The following is an 18982-nucleotide window of genomic DNA, read 5'->3' on the forward strand; positions in this document are numbered from 1 at the left end:
TCTCTTTCTTTGGAGGTCTAGGGACTGAACATAGCCAGGCAGGTCTGAGACCCACAGGGCATGGGGATGAGTGGACCACCTGATTGCAGGTTGTGCTTTGGCTTCATGAGCGTGAATTGGGGACACGGTGCTTGAACTGGCTTATTCATTGTTCATTGATTGCTCCATGACACAGTCACTGTGAAAATTTAGACATCTTAATGAGGGGAGAATTTAAACAGTATTTCTTCTTCCTGTCATGAATCCTTTAAAGGACTGAGGAAATTGTGCATGGATTTGCTGTTTTAGGAGATGGCAAGTCAACAACTTCCAGGAAAGTATACTACTTCAGGGCATATGCTTACACAGTTCCTGGGAGATATAAAAGTGACCTATCATAGATTCTAAGTGCTCATCTTTTCATCCTTGAGTTTCATTCCTTGGAGAAGGGGATGCTTCCTGGAGAGACCAGCAAAGGTCCACTCTCTGCCCCTTTCCTGTGTCCTGCCAAACAGGGCTAGGCAGATGCCTGCAAGACTCTGGAAGGGCAGGCAGCAGAGCGCACGGGGATAGGAATGGAGCAGCTTTGATGCCATAGCTAAGCCTGAGTCCTCTCAGAGCTCTGCAGATGGGACTCTGAAGAGGATCACACACACACACACACACACACCACCACCACCACCACCACCACCACCACCAAAGCTAAGCTTAGAAACACCCCCCAAGATGAACCGTTTTGTGTTTTTAAGATAGGGTCTTGTTATATATATAGCTCTGGCCGGTCTATATATGTAGCCCAGCTTGGCCTAGAACCCATGGCTGTCTTCCTGACTCCGTCTCCTAAGAACAGTGTGCTACCACACCCAGCTCCAAGATGGCCTTGTCTTCAAACTCAGCCTGAAGCTCCTTCTCTTTGGGGACTCATTGTGTTCGAGGATGCAAGTGGCCAAAATTTAGCCAAGGAGAAATTCAAAACTCATGGGTCTTATGTTTACTAATTTATGTCAAAAAAACCCCACACTTTCCTGCTAGGAAAAATGCATATGAAATGGATTCATGGGTCTGTCCAATGTGGAAAGGAGAAATGCAAGACATTTTATACAAACCTGAATGAAGGAGCAGGGGGAACCTCCCTCACCAACTCACCCTCAGGCACCAAAGCAGAGCGCATGGCAGGACAATTAGGCCTGCTCCTACGTGAGCACAGATGTAAATACTTGACCTAGAATCTTGGTGATGTAGTCCAGCAGGATGTATGTTTATAGGCAATGTGATGGACATGGCTTTGTGTGACAAATGGGAGGTTGTTTTGTTCTTTACAGATCAACGAGCACAACACATAGTCTCAGAGAGGAAAGGCTCAACTATCTCAACAGGAAAGGCATTGGGTACCGCCCAACAGTAACTGATACAGTCCCCAGGCCCTGGAGACTAGTAAAAAAACAAAGAACACACCCCAATTACCATCACCAGCCACCTCACACCCATCAGTCTCTGTGCTATCAGACCTGAGTCCTAAGGACCAGCAGGCCCCTCTCTGCCAAAACTGTCCAGTGCAAGGTCCCCAGCTGGTACCACGAGGCAAAACCAAGAAATAAAAGGAATTGGAACCAAAAAGGAAAAGTGTAAATGGTTTTATTCTGGTTGACCAGACATCTCTATAGAGAACCCTAAAGAACTTACAACAAGCAAACAAAGCAAGTATGTAGTAGCTTCCCTTCTCCTAGTCTTAAGTAACATGAGAAACAATCGCTGTCCTATAGCCTAACAACAACAACCCCAAAAATACAGTGAAGAAAGCAGTGTCCTGTAAGGAGCTTAAAACCATGAAGGATAAAGAAGCAACCTAACAGGCTGAGGCCCTGGATACTACGTGGTACCAAGACATACACTAAAGATACTTAGTCAGGTAGAAAGAGAAAGTGCAGTACATTTCAGATGTACGTAAAACCCATGTTTCTTTACCCCCTCCCTCCCACAATGCCAGTCAAAATGCCAAGAGGGCTGGGTATTGGTTTTGGTTTGGAATTGTTAAAAACTGAGGGTTAGATTCTCTGATTTTCCTGAGATTGTGAAGGGCCCAGCAGAGCATCACACTTTGAAAATGAACCAAACTGGAGGATTAGCAAGGCCTGATTTCAAGGCTTAGAGTAGAAGTCACAGCAATCAAGGCTGTGCTGGCAGAACAGTTTACAAAGACCAGAAATTGGAGCCAGGACACGGCCAACTGATTTTCATCAAAGGTGCCAAAGTCATCTCATGAAAAAAATTAAGTCACAGGGACATGAGGGTAAACCACATGCAAAGGAGACTTAGTCCCGATTCGTACCTGTCACCATGCATAAGATTAAACTTGGAAGGAATTACAAATCTAAACAAGAAACATGAAACAATAAAATAAATACAGAAAACAGGAGAAAAGCTTTGTAAGCTCACATTAGGCAAATATTTCCTAGACGGGACACAAGACACATGAGGCTTACAGGGAAAGTGTGTAAAACACCCTGATGAAATGGGTTCATCAAAATTAAAAACTGCTTTCTGAACGACCCTGCTAAGAAGAATCAAAGAGGAGCCCAGGGGAGGAAAGACCTGAGCAACAAAGAGCCCGTGAAAGACAGAGTTATGGACACCATCTTCTCACACAGCACAAAAGAGACATAGAATTGTTAAAACAGACAAAGCAACAACAACAACAAAAAAAACACACAAAAAAACCCACACACACACACACACACACACAAAAAAAAAACCAAACCAAAAAGAAAAAAAAAGAAGAAGAAGAAGAAAAAGGAAAAAAACATGGTCCTCTGCAAGAGCATCCGGTGCTCATAACCACTGAGCCATCTGTCCAGCACCCAAAGCAGACAATTCTAACTGCTAGTGAGAACCCACAGTTACCATGCTGGCACCTAGGGTGGTGAGAGCAAAGTCAGGAGCAGCCATCTTGCCAAAGGGCTTGGCAGCTTCTGAGCATGTGGTGCCCCCCACTCAAAGACAGGGAGGGAATTACCAGCAAGCAGCAGAGGCGAGCCACAGCTCCAGAGCCTGTGTGCAGTGCTTATGGCAGCTTTAATCATAATAACCAAGCCCTAGAGACGGCTCAGATGTCCATCAGCCTGTGGACGGGTAAACAAGCTGCAGTACATTTTATCCTTTCCAAATGAAAGAAGAATCAACCAGAACACAGACCAGAAGCAGACGGGCCTCAAGTGAGTCTGTAAAGTGATGAGAGCCAGACCCCCAGGCTTCATGCTGCAGAATCTTGTTCTCAGGGGGACAGGACAGTTCCCAGGTGCAGGTGCAGGGATGGGCTGTGGTACAGGGTGTACGGAGCGTGTGAAGGAACTCAACTTGGCCTAGGAATTTGCCAGAACTCACTGAACCGGACATCTCACATGAGAGAGAAAGAGAGAGAGAGAGAGAGAGAGAGAGAGAGAGAGAGAGAGAGAGAGAGAGAGAGAGAGAGAGAGAGAGAGAGAGAGAGTTTTGCTGCACACAACTTAAATCCTACAAAACTAAACCTAAGACCAAAAAAAAAAAAAAACTGAAAATACATACGAGAAACCTAGGAGATGGGTGGCTCACTGGTTACTTTTTAAAAGTTGAAATAGGAGCTGGCAAGATGGCTCAGTGGGTAAAGACATTTGTCGCACAGGACTGGGACCCCGAGTTAGATCCTTGAATTCCATTAAAAGATGGAAGGAGAAAACCAGCTCTACAAAGTCTTCTTCTGACCTCTGTGTGTATGTCATGGCAAGCATGCCTGTATGTATGCATAGACAGGTACATACAATAAGAAGTACATAAAATTCTTTAAAATATTTAAAAGTTTAAGTGCTTAAAAAGAGAGACAAGCTAAGGTACTGGAGAATTAAAAAGGAACCACCCCCCAGACACACACACCACAACATTAGGTTGGCTGTGGGCACTCATCTGCCATAGCTCACGGGCACTGTCAGCACTGTCCCCAGCATGACCACCAACCTTCCTCCAGCCTCCTCCCTCAGCCTCTGTGACTCCGGCCCAGCTGTGACTCTGTCAGCCATTTTCCTTGGAAGAGACAGCCAAGTGACTTTTTATGTTGGGCTTGCCTTACTGGTCACAAACTTGTCACAAACTCTGAAGGGCAGCTGGGGCACAGTCATGCTCTGGGCCTGGACATGGATGCAGAGAACTGAAGGGGGTGAATATCACCCCTTATCTGTATTTTGGTCCCCAGCTGACAATGCACTATGCACTATGCAAGCTGTGCAGCAGCCAAAGGAGCTCAGAAGATGAAAAGAACTCCGAGTCTCTGCTATCTGCTGCTTCAGCCTTTCCAAAGCCCTTCCAGTTAATCCTCTGGTGACATCGGATGGAGACCAGTAGGTGATCACAAGAATGGAGAACCCACAAAATGCAAAAACTACAACCTGTGTGGTGGTTCCTCCCCTACTGAGATCACGCTGGGCCAGGAAGTCTGACCTCCAGTAGGACAGAACTTCTTGGGATCCAAAATCCAGAGCCAGCCAGGTACAGGGTAAAGCTGGTTTCACTGGTGTCCCAGCCTGATACTTCTGACCCTTGGTAGATTACACTGAGTGACCCCTACTCTAACACTGCTGAAGGTGTCAGGAACCATGACTCCTATTGGCTCACTTCTAAGGTCTGTCCCTCCCAGGCAGGCCCACTGCCTTCCCTAATATCTGTGGGCTCAATATCTCCCAGTGACTATCTTGGTTCTCCTTAGGAACACCAAGGTCCCTGCGACTCTGCAGAGCATACAAGGGGTGTTAGGCCACCAGTCCACATGGTTCCACATTCCACAGGGTAGGGTGCACAGGGTCACATAGGTATATGGCACCATATGCAGCTACTTACAGCCACACCTCATAAGACACCCTGAGGCCTATCAGGGCCCAAGCAGCTGGAGTGCAACACTGCACACAGGGCCTCTTGTTTCCCCCCAGGTGCTGGGATGGAGGCCCACCCTCCTGGCAGCCACGGGGCACAGTTACTGGAAGTATCCCAGGACCTCAGGAAGGTCCTTGGACTGGTAGGCACGTTGCCTCCATCCTGTCTCTGTGGCGCCCCAAGGGTCACATATCATCTCAAATTTTTCAGGTGGAAAAACAGGATTCCAAAGTGCTCTCAAAGGCAGGCAAGAGTGGAAAAGATGGCAGACTGACATGCAGAGCCAGCCAACAAGAGACCCAGGTGGCTAGCCACCAGGTGCCCAATCCAGGGACACCTATCCTGGAGACAACATCTTAACTCTCAAGCAGTCTGCCTTCCCTGATCTGACTCCCATGGGCACCCTGACACGACGCCAGGGCCCGATGACAGCTGCTGCAGTGTGGAAGACCAAGGGGTTCAAAGTGAATATAGCTGCTGGAATCAGCCCTTCCATGGTTGAGGGACTCTGGCACCTAGCCTAGACAGCCCTGCTATTAAGGACACCTGGTTCTACCTGGGACCCAGTACCTGTCACCGAACATCCTCCCAAGTGCTTGTGTCTGAGCCACGGTGGTTCACAGGCGTTAGGGTGTGGGCAGGGAAAGAGCCCCTTTGTTCTCTCAAATATGTCCTCACTTTGCCCCAAGTTGAGAGTGGCACCTCCACATAGGTGAGCCAGCTCTGTCTCCCTCTTCCCCCTCTCTCTCCCCCATCTGTGTATGTACATGTGTACATGTATGCACACATGTGTGTACATGCCAAGTCCTTCAGCCTATGTCCAGAGCCCAGTGTTCTCATGTGTGTGCAATGCACTTTTGTATGTAAGCAAACAACTCTCTCTCTCTCTCTCTCTCTCTCTCTCTCTCTCTCTCTCTCTCTCTCACACACACACACACTCACACACACACACACACACACCGTAAAAGAGTGATGGAATGAGACCTCCCTTCAAGGGGGGTCATTGTATCCAGCCTCCTCCTCCATATACCTGCAAACACTGCTTAAGAAAAAATTTCCCCAAGGTATTGGCAAACTCTGAAGATGTCTTCCAGAACCTGGCTATTGGCAGATGTGTTCCCTTGGGGTACTCCAACTACATCTACAAGTCTAAAAAAAGGGGGGGGGATCCAAGAAATTATGGAAACATTTTGGTCACTCAGGGATTTTCTTTTCGTCTGAGTGAATATAAGAATGCAGTCAGTTGCACAACAAATTTATGTACGTGTGTGTCCCACCTTGTCTCTTATTTTTCTCCACACAGCCAAATTTGGTTCTGATTGAGAATGTAAACCTGTCAGAATCAGTGAAAGCCTTCTCTAGACCCCCTGAGTGAAGCCTGGGCCTGCTGTGTGCCTGCATAGTGCACGTGGACAGTGACATTCAGGACTCTGTACTCATATCCATAACATAAATAAATAATTCTTTTTTTAAAAAAAAAAGAATCAAAATTAACAGAACCATGCCATGCCATTTAAATTCTACTTACAACCTTCTCATGGAGAGTAGTTGGGTGCAGATGGCATCAGGATAAAGTTCACTAAATACAAGAAAAGAGAAAAAACCAACTTGCCTCAGCAAGTGTATCAGAAATATAAAAGTTGTGACTAAAGAGACAGCTCAGTGGTTGTGGCTGCTCTTCCAGAGGACCCTGGTTCAATACCCAGCAACCCCCATGGTGGTTCACAAGCATCTGTAACTCCAGTTCCAGAGGACCTAATGCCCTTTGCTGACCTCTTCAGGTACCAGGCATGTTGTGGTACACAGGCATACTTGTAGGCAAAGCACCCATACACATAAAATAAATTTGAAAAAATATGAACAACTCAGGCGCCTTGAAAATAGTTATTCAAGACACCTGGACACTGAGACCTGTAAGGCCTCTGTGTCAGAAATTAAGATTGAGGGCCAGAGAGATGGCTCAGTTGGTAAAGGCACCTTCTACTAAGCCTCCTCCTACAAATTATCCTGTGACCACCACACACATGGTGTGTGCGCATGTGCATGGACACATCACACACTAAAGAAATAAATTTAAATTTTTAATAAATAAAGAAATTAAAGATCAAAATGTGCCCATGTATTACTAAGATGCTAATTTTCCCCAAGCTGACCTCCAGGTTTGTATCCCCAATAAAATTCCACTCTGCTTCTTCATAAAAATGAGCAAGCTATTCCTAAAAGTTATATGAACATTGCAAAAGACCCAGAACTAGCCAAAACACTTAAAACATAAAAGTGAACGTCACGATTGACTGTTTTTGCAGCCATGCCTTAATGCTAGTAAGCACAGCGTTGGGCATCTCAGGATGGCAGGTCGGTGACTCAACAGTCTGGCAGACTCACATTCTTATGGCACACTGGACTTTAAAAGGGATGGCAGGAGACTCAGGAAGTAAAGAATATTCATTCCAGAAAATGCTACTAGACTAATTCAGCTTCCACATGAAGACGTATAGACTGCCAACCACGTTCAGCACAAGGATGTGGGAAGAGCTCTGGGGCTCCATCGCCTATGCAAGCATGAGGAGCTAAGTTCAGGTCCCCAGTGCCCATATAAAAAGCCAGGCATGGCTGCATGTGAACTGCGACCCCAGAACTAACAGCCTGGTGGGTCTTGGAGCCCTCTGACCGGACTGTTTAACTCCATTAACTCCATGTGCAGTGAGAGACAGAACATAGAGGACAATGGGGGAGGGTCCTAACATCTATCTACCTCTGGCTCCACAAACACCAGAATGGGTGAGCACTCCATCATGTGTACATGTATACACACACACACACACACACACACACACACACGCACGCACACACACACACACACACGCACACACACACGCACACACTACACACTCCCCCCCCAGACATATCATATCACAAATCTAAAAGTGAGCACCCTATCATGTGTACATGTACACCTACATGCACAAACACACATCACATCACAAATCTAAAACTACAGACCCACAATAAGAAAATATGTATAGCCAGGTGGTGGTGGCGCACGCCTGTAATCCCAGCACTCTGGGAGGCAGAGGCAGGCAGATTTCTGAGTTCTAGGCCAGTCTGGTCTACAGAGTGAGTTTCAGGACAGCCAGAGCTATACAGAGAAACCCTGTTTTGAAAAAAAAAAAAGAAAAGAAAAGAAAGAAAAAGAAAGAAAGAAAATATGTATGCCACACTTATATATGATTCTTAAGTATGAATTAAAATGTTAATTAAAACAATGGAAGATATAAATTAGACCTCATAAAATTAAACTTTTTTTAGGGGGTGCTCGGGATGAAATCTGGGGCCTTGTGTACACTGGGCAAGTTCTCTAGAGCTGGGTCACACTTCCAGCCCCAAACATTGTTTTTTGTTTTGTTTTTAAATCACATTGTTAAATAAATGAGAAGGCAAGCCACAGTATGGAAGAAGGCATGTGCAAACACCTAAGGTCGGGCCTGGTTTCATCTCTCGGCTTTGGGAGCAACTGCTGTGTCCAAGGAACTGTCTGCTGTCGATACTAAGCAGTGAGTAGGATCAAGCTGCATCCGTGAGCAGGAAGAGACACAGCCATGGTAAAGAATGCAAAGTAACGACCGAGAATGTAGCTCAGTGGATAGTGTGTCTGCCTAGCTTGTAGGAAGCCCTGGGTTTAATCTCCAACAGCATTCAAACTGCATGTGGCTGAGTAGAACTGTAACCCCAGCACTAATGGGGTGGGGGGCAGGGGATCAGCTCCAGATAATTTTCAGCCTCAGAGGGAGCTAGGGGATAGGACCATGTTAAGGAATGAAAGAGGGGGGGGGGAGATGAAATGAGGAGAAAGGAAGGAAGGGAAAGAAAAGAAACTTAACATGAAAGAAGCCCCCAGGCCTCCAGAGAGCCCCACAGTACTCAGACACTGACCAGTTCTCACTCTGCAGAAGTAGAACTCCTAATCCACAGGTGACAGTTAGTTCTCACGCAGGCTTCTCATGCTGATAGTTCCTGAATTCAATGAGCAAATGGAACGGGCCCCAAGGGCAGGGGGGCGGGGGGGGGGGTGTCCCACTCCCAGCAGGCTCAGATTGGAGCTGCATATGTGCACGGCTCCAAAGTACAAGCAGATAAGAGAGGTGCACACAGGTCAGGCACGTGTGTGCCTTCTCACACCTCTGTGCATGTATGTGTGCATGTATACGTCCCCACCCCTGACCGTGCATATCACAACTTGTCGTCCCAGCTGCGCTAGGCTGCCTTTTCTTCCAACCTGCTATTTAACACTCCTGAGCAAGTGTGGAAGCCATTGTTAACTACTCACAGTTCCCAGCCTGCTTTGCAGCCCACAAGTGCTGGGTCCACCTGCACTCGGCCCCCGGAGCCACATCTCCAGGGAAGTCTGTGTTATAAATACCCGAGAGAGCACAAAGCCTTGACACCGGAGGCCGGGGCATGCTTTCTCAGGCATCACCAGCATGGGGGAGGAGAGCATCGTCCCTGGTTGCCACGACCCTGAAGGTACTTGAAGACATACTCCATTTCTCAAGCCCAGCAGTCCAGACACACTGAGATGGCCTCTGGGTCAGAGCACCTCCCACAGCTATTGAAGAGGCTGCCACAGCCCAGCCCCGGCCCCCCGGCCCCCAGCCCCCCTCGGCCCCCAGCCCCCAGTTCAGAAACTCCACTTGCTCCACCCAGAGACCTCAGTCGCCATGCAGCCTTGTCACCAGGAGACAGACAGTCTACTGGAGGCTGCCGCTGGAGCCTTCCTTCACTGGTCAGCTCAAAAAAGCTAGGGGCCAAGGGGCCTGGGTGCTCAAGTGTGCCTCTCGACCCCGAGAGGCTGCCCCCAGCCCCCTCCCTCCCTCCCACCTGCAAAGTCACACAATGACATGCTTCAATAGCATACAGCCCGGGCCTCTGGTTTTCGTTCTGAGTGACCCTGGGAGGCCAAGAACGTGATGGGAGCCCGTCTGAGTGTGATGCCCTGGGGGACACTCAGGCAGCCCCGCTCGTCCAGGCAGACAGCTGGCGGACTCCACCGAGCTGTGCCCCTCAGCCATGAGGCCCCGCGGCTCATCCTCATCACAGCCCCCAAGCAGCCCCCGGACGCCCCAGTGCAGAGGGGGTGCCAGCGCGGCCTACTCAGCCCACCCCACTATATTATGTCAGCTGTTAGCCTGCACTTAAAGCGAGGCGCTCCAGCTGGCCAGGGTCAGATGTAAAAACAAGGGCCTAACAAAACCGGGCCACCCCCCAGCTACTCTGAACTGGAGACCCCCACCGCATGCAGCACTCACTGAGGAGGCTCTGTCCAGCCTCAGGCAGAGCATAAAGGAAACACCTGTCCCTGGCCGGCACACTCTAATCCCACTAAACCCGAGTGGAGAACCACCCCCAGCAGGCAGCTCCTACCCCAGGTCTAACTTTTGTCCTAGGCCTAAAGGAAGGATAGTGGAGAAGGCAGAGAAGGGAACCCACTACTCTCAGTAGAGGCTTCCTTGTGCCCCAGCTAGACTGGGGTCACTGAAAACAGAGTGCCTGAGGGCACCCCCACTCCAACCCCAACATACACACACACACACACACACACACACCCCTAGTTCCTGGAGTGTGAATAAGAACCTGCCTGCCTTAGAGTCCTTGACTCCTGAATGGTTGTCCTCTGTTAGAAGGAGAGGAGGCTCCTGCCACAGAAAGACCTTTCGTACTGACATGGGAGCCCCACATAATCCTGTCATAAGCCAGGACCCCCAAAGAACGACCGGGAGCCCCACACTTGGCCACCCAGGCTGATTTATCACTACTTACCAACCTGGAGCTGAGTCAGCACAATTGTTAGAAAAGGGCAGGGGGAGTTGGGGGTAAAGAGGGGGGGAGTAAAAGACCACCCAGATACCTGGAGGCCCTGGGAGGGGGCCGGGAAACTATGTACACACTACATATGAGGCAGGCATGCATACATGCACAAATGGGGTGGGGAGAGAGAGAGGGGGGGGAGGGAGGGAGAGGGAGAGGGAGAGAGAGAGAGCAGTATCCTGGTGCTGTCCTATTCTCCCCCTGAAGATCTCAAAACTGGGTGGCACAGGGATGGTAAGCTCTCAGGAAGGTAGATCTGGGGACTAAAACAGAACTGTAGAATTGGTGTGTGTATGTGGGGGGTCTCTCCCATTGATTCTGTCCCCATGACAAGATGCAGTACTAGGAGTGGAAACTGACCACGTGCCTACAAGGAAACAGTGAGAGCTAGTGCAACATGGCTTCTCTCAGGTTCCTATACAGAGCCTGGGCCTTGTCACTAAGATTCAGCAACTACTCTGCTGGGGGACAGGCCCTCCATTCACTCAGGGAGGCAATGGGGAGCCCTCAAACCAGGGTCTCTCTCTCTCTCTCTCTCTCTCTCTCTCTCTCTCTCTCTCTCTCTCTCTCGTTATCCAAGGGGCCATGAGAACCTGCTGCCAAGTACACACTTCTCTTTCCCTTTGGGCTCAAGAGTTCACCAGAAAAGGGTGTGGAGAAGAGCCCCAAAAGTAGAGAAACAGGAAGCAGGCCCTTCAAACCCAGGTGGGCCATGGCTTTGCACCTACAGAGTCACCACCCAAAGACAGGCCCTGCCTGCATTGACCATCCTGCCTGGGAGCCTCTGACGAATCCTCACATGCCACACAGCAAGGAATGGGCTGTGTCCTTCTAGAAGGTTCCCACCATGTCTTATGGTCCTTTTCTTCTGCCCCAGGCTTCTCAGGATTTTATCTGGTTCTGAACAAATGTGCCACGTGATAATTCTTGATGTTTGCTGCACACAGCCCGGTGCTGGTTTCACCAGAGCTATGTCCTGCAAGACCCTCTACACCGAGGCCTAGGAGGCTCAGGAAATCTGGTGGCAGCTGAGGATGCTGGCCTTCCTGCTCTTAGGGTGTGCAGGCCTTGTAAAAGGAAGCCGCCGCCTCCAGGGCAGGGTAGTGGTCTGTTTAAACCCCATAAACCCGAAGACCTAGCATCCATGGCTCCTAAGTTGTGTTCACTGTGGTAGAGAAGGCCTGACCTGCCATTTCCTCCCAGATGTGCCCCATGTATGCTACTTTCAAAAATAAAAGCAACCTAGGAGAGGAAGAGGAAAGCTGTATTTTAGCTTACAATTCCAAGTTATAGTCCATTGTTGTGGGGAAGTCCAAGTGGGAACTTCAGAAAGCTAGCTGGTCACATCACGGCTGGAGTTGAGAGCAAGAGCGCTGAACGCATGCGTTTGTCCTTGCGCTAAGCTTCAGTGAGCTTCCCCACTGCTATTCAGACCAGGAGGCCCTGCCATCCACAGTGGGCTGGGTCTTCCCACATCAATTAACTTAATTAAGACAATCACCCCACAGACACACCCACGGATCAGCCCAATGCAACCATCCCTCACTGGGACTCTCTTTCCAGGCGATCCTAGGTTATGTTGAGTTGACCATTAAAGCCAACCATGACAGTAACAAGGGAGAGAGTCTTCTCCTAGGGGTGTACACTGGCTTTCTAAAGATAAGGGATAGGGACTTAGTCCCAGTGTCTTCGGAAAGCCCCACATAATGTAATTAGGGAGAGAAAGTGGCACAGATGGAGTAAACCACTGAAGTGGCATGAACTAGGAACAAGTATCTTGTGTGTCAACCTGGAAATACAGAAGACAGACACCGTGAAACCAAAATAGCCACAAGCCATCCTAAGCTACAAAGACCAGTGTAGGACAGTGCAGCACACCCATGCAGTCAGGACACATTAACAAGTACCATTTTAGTGCCCACGGATCATTAGAAACCAAGAGGGTCAGGAGTTCAAGGCCATTCACTTACCAGGTGTGGTGGCACATGCCTCTAATCTCAGCACTCGGGAGGCAGAGGCAGATAGATCTCTGAGTTTTGGAGCCAGTCTGAACTACACAAGACATTGTCTCAAAGCAACAACAACACCAACAACAATAATAATAAAGTATACCAGCAACTGCTATTCTGCAAGTTCTTCTGAACAGAATGGGGGATTAGACAACTTTCTCAAAGGCCATAAAACATATGCTGTAGGTTTCAAGGGTCTCACCATCTCTATCCTGGTTTGGAAAACAAACAAGCAAACAAACAAACAACCACAGAGAAGTCCACAAGCCTGCTGACTATGTGCTACCATGCCCTTCTTAGCCCCTAGCAAGCAGACAGACAGGGTTTCAGCCCTCCAGCCAACCCCTGCATTCTCTAGCAGCTGAAATAGAGAAGATATTGGGATCCGCCCACCATTCCTGCTCCAGTTCAGGGCACCATAGTAGCATGTGAAAGACTCTAGGAAGGAGAATCCAGCTCCATAGAAAGGGCAGTTAGGAGGCAAGAGGCTTTGTTGCACTCTAACATAGCAGGCATTTCTAGCAACCTAGCAGGACATAAGCTCGGAGCCCAACCAGTGTAACTTTTTTACACAGTCCAGAGGCCTTGAGGTCCTTAGAAGCAGTCCAGCCCCATCCATTCACCTATGTCACCCACACACCCCAGACTAGAGGTGACATCCTCCCATCTAGACTAAACCACAGAGTAGCTGTCTCCCTGGAGAGAGGCACCAGCAGTCCTGGAGAGAACCCCAAGCCTCCTGGGTCTCTGGACGCACTGGGGGTTACCAACAGAGCTGAGCCCATGTCTGTTCCATTACCTCCAACATCCCTTCAGGGGCTACACGCAGATGGCATGTGGCCTTCGTGTCTGGAGGACCCTGAGGTGTGAGTTCTGGGTGTGAACTTGAAGCCCTTGTCCCATTAGCACACAGCCTGAAACACAGTTGGAGCTTCACAGGCTCTCTTCCTGGATGAATGTAGGAGAAAACAACTCAATCAAAAAGGTGCATATCTTGTGGAGAATATTTTTTAAAAGTGGAAGACTGTCAGCTGGGAACACAATAGGAACCTTGTGTGCTGAGAATATAGGGATAGTAAGTAAGTTCTGGTCCTGAGAGGGACATAATGTCTCCTCAGAGGACCCAGGAGCCCAGGAGTAAGCTGGTAACACTACTGGGTACATGGTTAGCTGGATGGCATCTCTAAAGAGCCCTGGGAACGAGATCTCTCCACTCAGGGAGCTGGGGCCCCACAGGAAGTCAGACCTTGGGCTTGGTGGTGGAAAACTCAAACTGCCTGCTGGTCTCCTGACCTTGTGCTGCAGCAGCAGTGACTCGATCTGCAGAAGTCTTCCTCCCTCTGCTGCAAACTAGTCTTCAGGTACAGGGACAGAGCGAGCATACTGGCTCTGACAGGTGTGGTATTAATGCCACCATAAGAGATCTCAGACAGGACACCAGACCAGGCAGTGGGACACATGGCCAAATGCAGTACAAGCACCAACAGTGCACTAAGTACAACCCGAGGCAAGGCGTGTCTCAGCCAAAAAACAGGACGCCCGCTGCAACTCCAAGCAGCAGAAGATGGAGAGCTAAGAGCAAGCTCTACGACAGATAGACCGTGAAAACAAACTAAACCAAAGCAAAACCTAGACACAGCACCAAGACGTGAAGCTAGGCGCTGAATTTAACGCCAATAAAGTCTCCACTGGCAGGAAAGGGTGTGAAAATAAATGCAAGAACATGTAAGGCCCTGCGGAGTGTGAACGAGGGTCTGGGACGTGGGGAGCTGACCCTGTTCCACTTGAAAGTGGGACTCAGCAAGGGCTGTTTTTTAAGGGCTCAGAGAGCCCACCGGATCTCATTTTGCCCCTGGGAAACTGAGGCCTGCCAAGAGAGTTACAGAAAACAAGGGCGGGCCAGGAAGGGTCCAGCTGCAGGGAGGTGGGTCGCCCCTGCGGGGCCAGGGAGCCTCACAGTAAGGGAGGAAACTGGAGAGATGACCTCATCCCCCAGGCCTCCGGCCGCGCGGCTCATGGGTTTTAACCGCAGGCATGGCGGGACAGTTCCCTGGTATGCGGGCCGTGGGCCTCTTGGAGCTGGAGTTTGTGCTAGGACTTTTTCAATGCAGCTGTCTTTGTGTGGGATTTGAAAACAAGCTGGGGTTTGAGAGACAAAAAACAGCCCTGCACCTGGGCCTGGCCAGGGTCTCCTATTGCAAGGAGGGGTGGGTGGGTTTGGCGGCGTGCATGCACATTCAGCAGGCTTGCACGTACACGGCGTGCACACACATGTGCGCCACGTCTACAGATTGTACATACAGCTTGCTCTAGATTCAGAGGCCGGATTGGGGTGGAGGGGGGTGTCCTCCTTGGGGCCACAAACAAGTTTCAAGGCCAAGCACACCTACAACACCCCTGATCAAAGTTCTTCTAGACAGACCCTGGCCTGGCAGGGCCCAGTTTTCTCCAAGAACAGCTTTTCAGACCCACAGAATATGCCTGGCTCAGCAGAATGCTTAATCCCTCGGAGGCCGCCTGGCTTCCTTGGCCCTGGCTGAGATAACAGGGCTCTGGCACCAGGAAAGCCAGGCGCTGAGGCAGGAGTATCGGCGCTGGGGTTGGGGAACACTGCCTCGCGTGACTTCTTCCCCACCATTTACCCAATGTGCTCCCAGAATTCCTCACAGAGCTCCCTTGCCCGGGGCCCCCGTGGGGCACCGCGGGCTGTGGTTTGGGCTCCCGCGCTCAGCACTCTGGGCCCGGCCCAAGGGCTGCTGGAATGCGCGTAACAAGAGTGCCCCCTGGTGTCTCCACAGCCCGTCAGCGGCTACCCGGTCCTTAGCCCCAAAGCTTTTTACCCAACGCCCATCCACAGCACTGCATTCTACACTGTGACCCTCAGCAGCCTCAGGCTCCAACGGCCATTCTCACCCTAGAGACCTGGAATCCATAACCCTGATATCAGCCTGGGCCTAGGACACATCCAGCCTTCGGAGGCCATGAGCTGTCAATAGACCATCTGCAACAGCACACAACTCCTTCTCACCTAACCTTCTAGGAAGATATCACCATCCTATATACAAGGCCCTTTGAGACGCACACGTCTTTACTGGCCCATAAGTCCAGGCTAGGCACACACCTTCCTCATACCTACTATCCCCAATACAATCTGTGGCCATGACTCTGAAGTAAGCCACTAGACACAGCCAGTTCAAATCTTGGAAGGTATGTCCTGTAAAGGCTAGCACATGAGGATACAGCTTAAGAACGTGGCAAAGTTTGGGGGGGGGGGAGCAGACAATGGCTCAGCAGGTAAGAAGAGCCCTTGCTCCTCTGGCAGAGGTTATAAGTTTGATTGGGCAGTTCACAATTGTCTGTGACTCCTTCTCCAGAGGATCTGGCACACCATCTTCTGGATTCTGTGGGCACTGGGGAGAAAGGGGGGGAGGAGGGGGGAAATGAGAGAGAGACAGAGAGAGAGACAGAGAGAGACAGAGACAGAGAGACAGAGAGAGACAGAGAAAGAAAGACAGAGAGAAAGAGAGAAATAATGTGGTAAAGCCAAATGGGGAGCTTAAGCCTGAAGCCAACTCTCATTCCTATACTTTACAGATGGAGAAACTGAGGTTCGGGGGTCTCATTGTATGCTTATGGGGCATGCCTGGGAACAAGATTTAAAAAGAAGAGGGCTGTGTATCCTACTCCACATACATACTCTGAGCAGCTGGGGTGTTATCCCCCTTGGCACAGTGGAAAAGTGTGAAAGAGATGTGAGGCTACTCCGAGAACCCCATCATCACATCCAGGTTGCCCAGAAAAGAGCAGAGGGAGTTCCAGAAGGGAGTGTGCAGAGATGACCAGAGGTCAGTCCTAGTAGTAGAAAAGCAACCCTGCTAGGCATAGTGTTTGTGCAAAGGTCCTGAGGCAGTTGGAGTGAGAGATGGGGAGGGGGGGAGGTTTAGAGATGGGGGGGTGCTTAAATGTGTGACACTCTCAGGACCATGAGGGAGAAGTTGGAAATTATGCCAAACCACCCAGGGAGCGTCTGGGACACTCAGGTTTTTGTTCTATAAAATCTCTTCTGAGCTGTTGTGGGGCAGGGAGGGTCCAGGGAATGAGAAGGGGACAAAAGAGGTAATGAGGTCACTGCCCTCACAGTGGTGGACAAAGAGCCACTTCTGGGAAGCAGAACAGAGTGGGGAGGGGCTGCCTTGGGAGTGGGGACCCGCTCCCAGTGAGGGAAAGGGAGGGGGAGTAGACACAAGGTCCCACCCACGCCAGCCTTTGCTTTCGGGTTGATGGATATATGTTCGCAACTCCGAAAGTAGCCACAAGATGGCAAATGGGCCCCAGAAAGAGCCTGGCCTGAGGGAGGCAGCAGAGGCCACCAAGAAAGGGAGCCTAAGCCAAAAGTTACTGGGGTAACCACCCCAAGTCTGGGGCTACCAGATGAGAAATGGAGTAGGTGTGAACATGTGCTGACAGATGAACATACACTTAGGCATGAACACATGAAGATACACAATACAATGTATACACCCACAAGTGCATAATGATATGCAAAACCAAGCACAAAGCCTAACGTGGACATTACACATGTAAAGGTCCACTCACTCAGCCATGCTCAGACAAAACACACACTTGCCTGAAGACACAGCTGTATAAAGGAATGTGTCCATCTGAATGCATGGGTGCATACATATGTGAATACATTCACATAAATGCATACATAGATTTGTTCTTGGGAGACCTCCCAGGAGAATATTCTAACAGACAGGCTCTTCTCAGCAGGGGAACCATTTGGCTCAGGCTCTCCATCCAGACCAAGTCCCAAACCAAGGACTACAGAAAGCTAGTTCTCTGGGAAAGAACCTGGGCCATTCTCCTCAGCAGTAACCAGGAGCCATGTCTCTCATAACATAGCCAGAGACTTGACCTCATCTGTGTGGCAGCCACTTCTGTAGTGGGCAAGGGAACAATTCTGACAGGAACTTGTGGGGCTATCATCACACATGAAATTAAGGAACCCAGGGCTCTCTGACCCACCTTGGCTCTATAAGGGAAAACAAGGGTTTTTGAAATTCCCCAACCATATCTAAGAGCTCCATCAGACAGGTATTGAAAGATTATACTCTGGGACTAAGGGGTGGCACCCAGAAAACTGAGGCTGGACAGCTAACACATCACAGAGAGATGCCAGCTAAGATTTGGTAGCAGTCACATGGAACCAACTAGGAAATAGGCATACTAGCTGGATGCTGCTTCCAGAGAAACTTGAGGCCCTGACCCTGACTTGAAGCCCAGTGACCATAGGTACAGGAACTGACACCTCTGTGAAGTGTGGAGACATCATAGGCTAAGGCCCACATTGAAAAATCCCAGAAAACTTCAGAAGAGAAGTCGCCCTCTTGTGACCACAACTTCCAATCACAGCTTGTGACTGAATCAGCTACCTAAACCACATGGGCCTAAACCACATGTGCCTAAACCACAGTGACACCCCAATCCCAGAGGCAAGCACACTGCTAGATGGCACCACAGCCATGTAGGTATCCCCATTATAGTTAACACTTGGTGCCCTGGGTTGGATGCATGACTGTTGGGCTGGGAGTGGAGAACAAGTTCACCAGAGGCCCCTGAAATATGCTACAGCACCCACTACAGGGTACAGGAGCCAGGACAGATGAACCCTTCAGTGGCCTGTAGAGAACTAGTTACTACCAGGCAAGCCTCACATTTGATTTGATCTACAGTGAAGACACGTGTCCTATGGAGGGGGGAGGAGGCGGTTGGGATGAGAGGCAGGGATGGAATGGAGCAGTGCCTGCCTCACACTTTCCTGGAGACTCCTAAAGCCATTGGCAGTATCACACACAAAAACCCAAACTTGGGGAAGAAGGCACCACATTCAGGCCGGAACCAGAGACTTCTATAACCCAGGAAAAGGATATTTCCTATGGTTCAATAGCTAGAAGCCATAAAGGAAAAATAAAGTTGACACATAAAAAATGGGTGTGGCTGAGCAGCCATCACTGATTGGAGACTTAGCAGGACAAGCTGCCCAGCTCACAGAGGCTGTATATAGATAGAACTGAGAAACACCTAAGACCCACTGTGCAGAAGGTGAAGGGCAGCTAAGTGTGGTCCTTGCTCCCTGTAAGGGTCAGGAACATCCCCTCACAAGAAGAAAACACACAAGTGCGCCCAGGCAGAAAGATACTAGGCTGCACCTTTCTGGGCTTTACCACCTG

General features: G+C 49.8%; 1 protein-coding gene across 2 annotated transcripts in view; it reads right to left on the minus strand.

The window, feature by feature from the left end:
- The window catches only part of Kcnq1 (potassium voltage-gated channel subfamily Q member 1), a 319138-nt gene that overhangs the window by 260378 nt on the left and 39778 nt on the right, over nt 1-18982 (minus strand). The window lies entirely within an intron of this gene.

Source organism: Apodemus sylvaticus, chromosome 1, assembly GCF_947179515.1.
Source record: "Apodemus sylvaticus chromosome 1, mApoSyl1.1, whole genome shotgun sequence".
NCBI lineage: Eukaryota > Metazoa > Chordata > Mammalia > Rodentia > Muridae > Apodemus > Apodemus sylvaticus.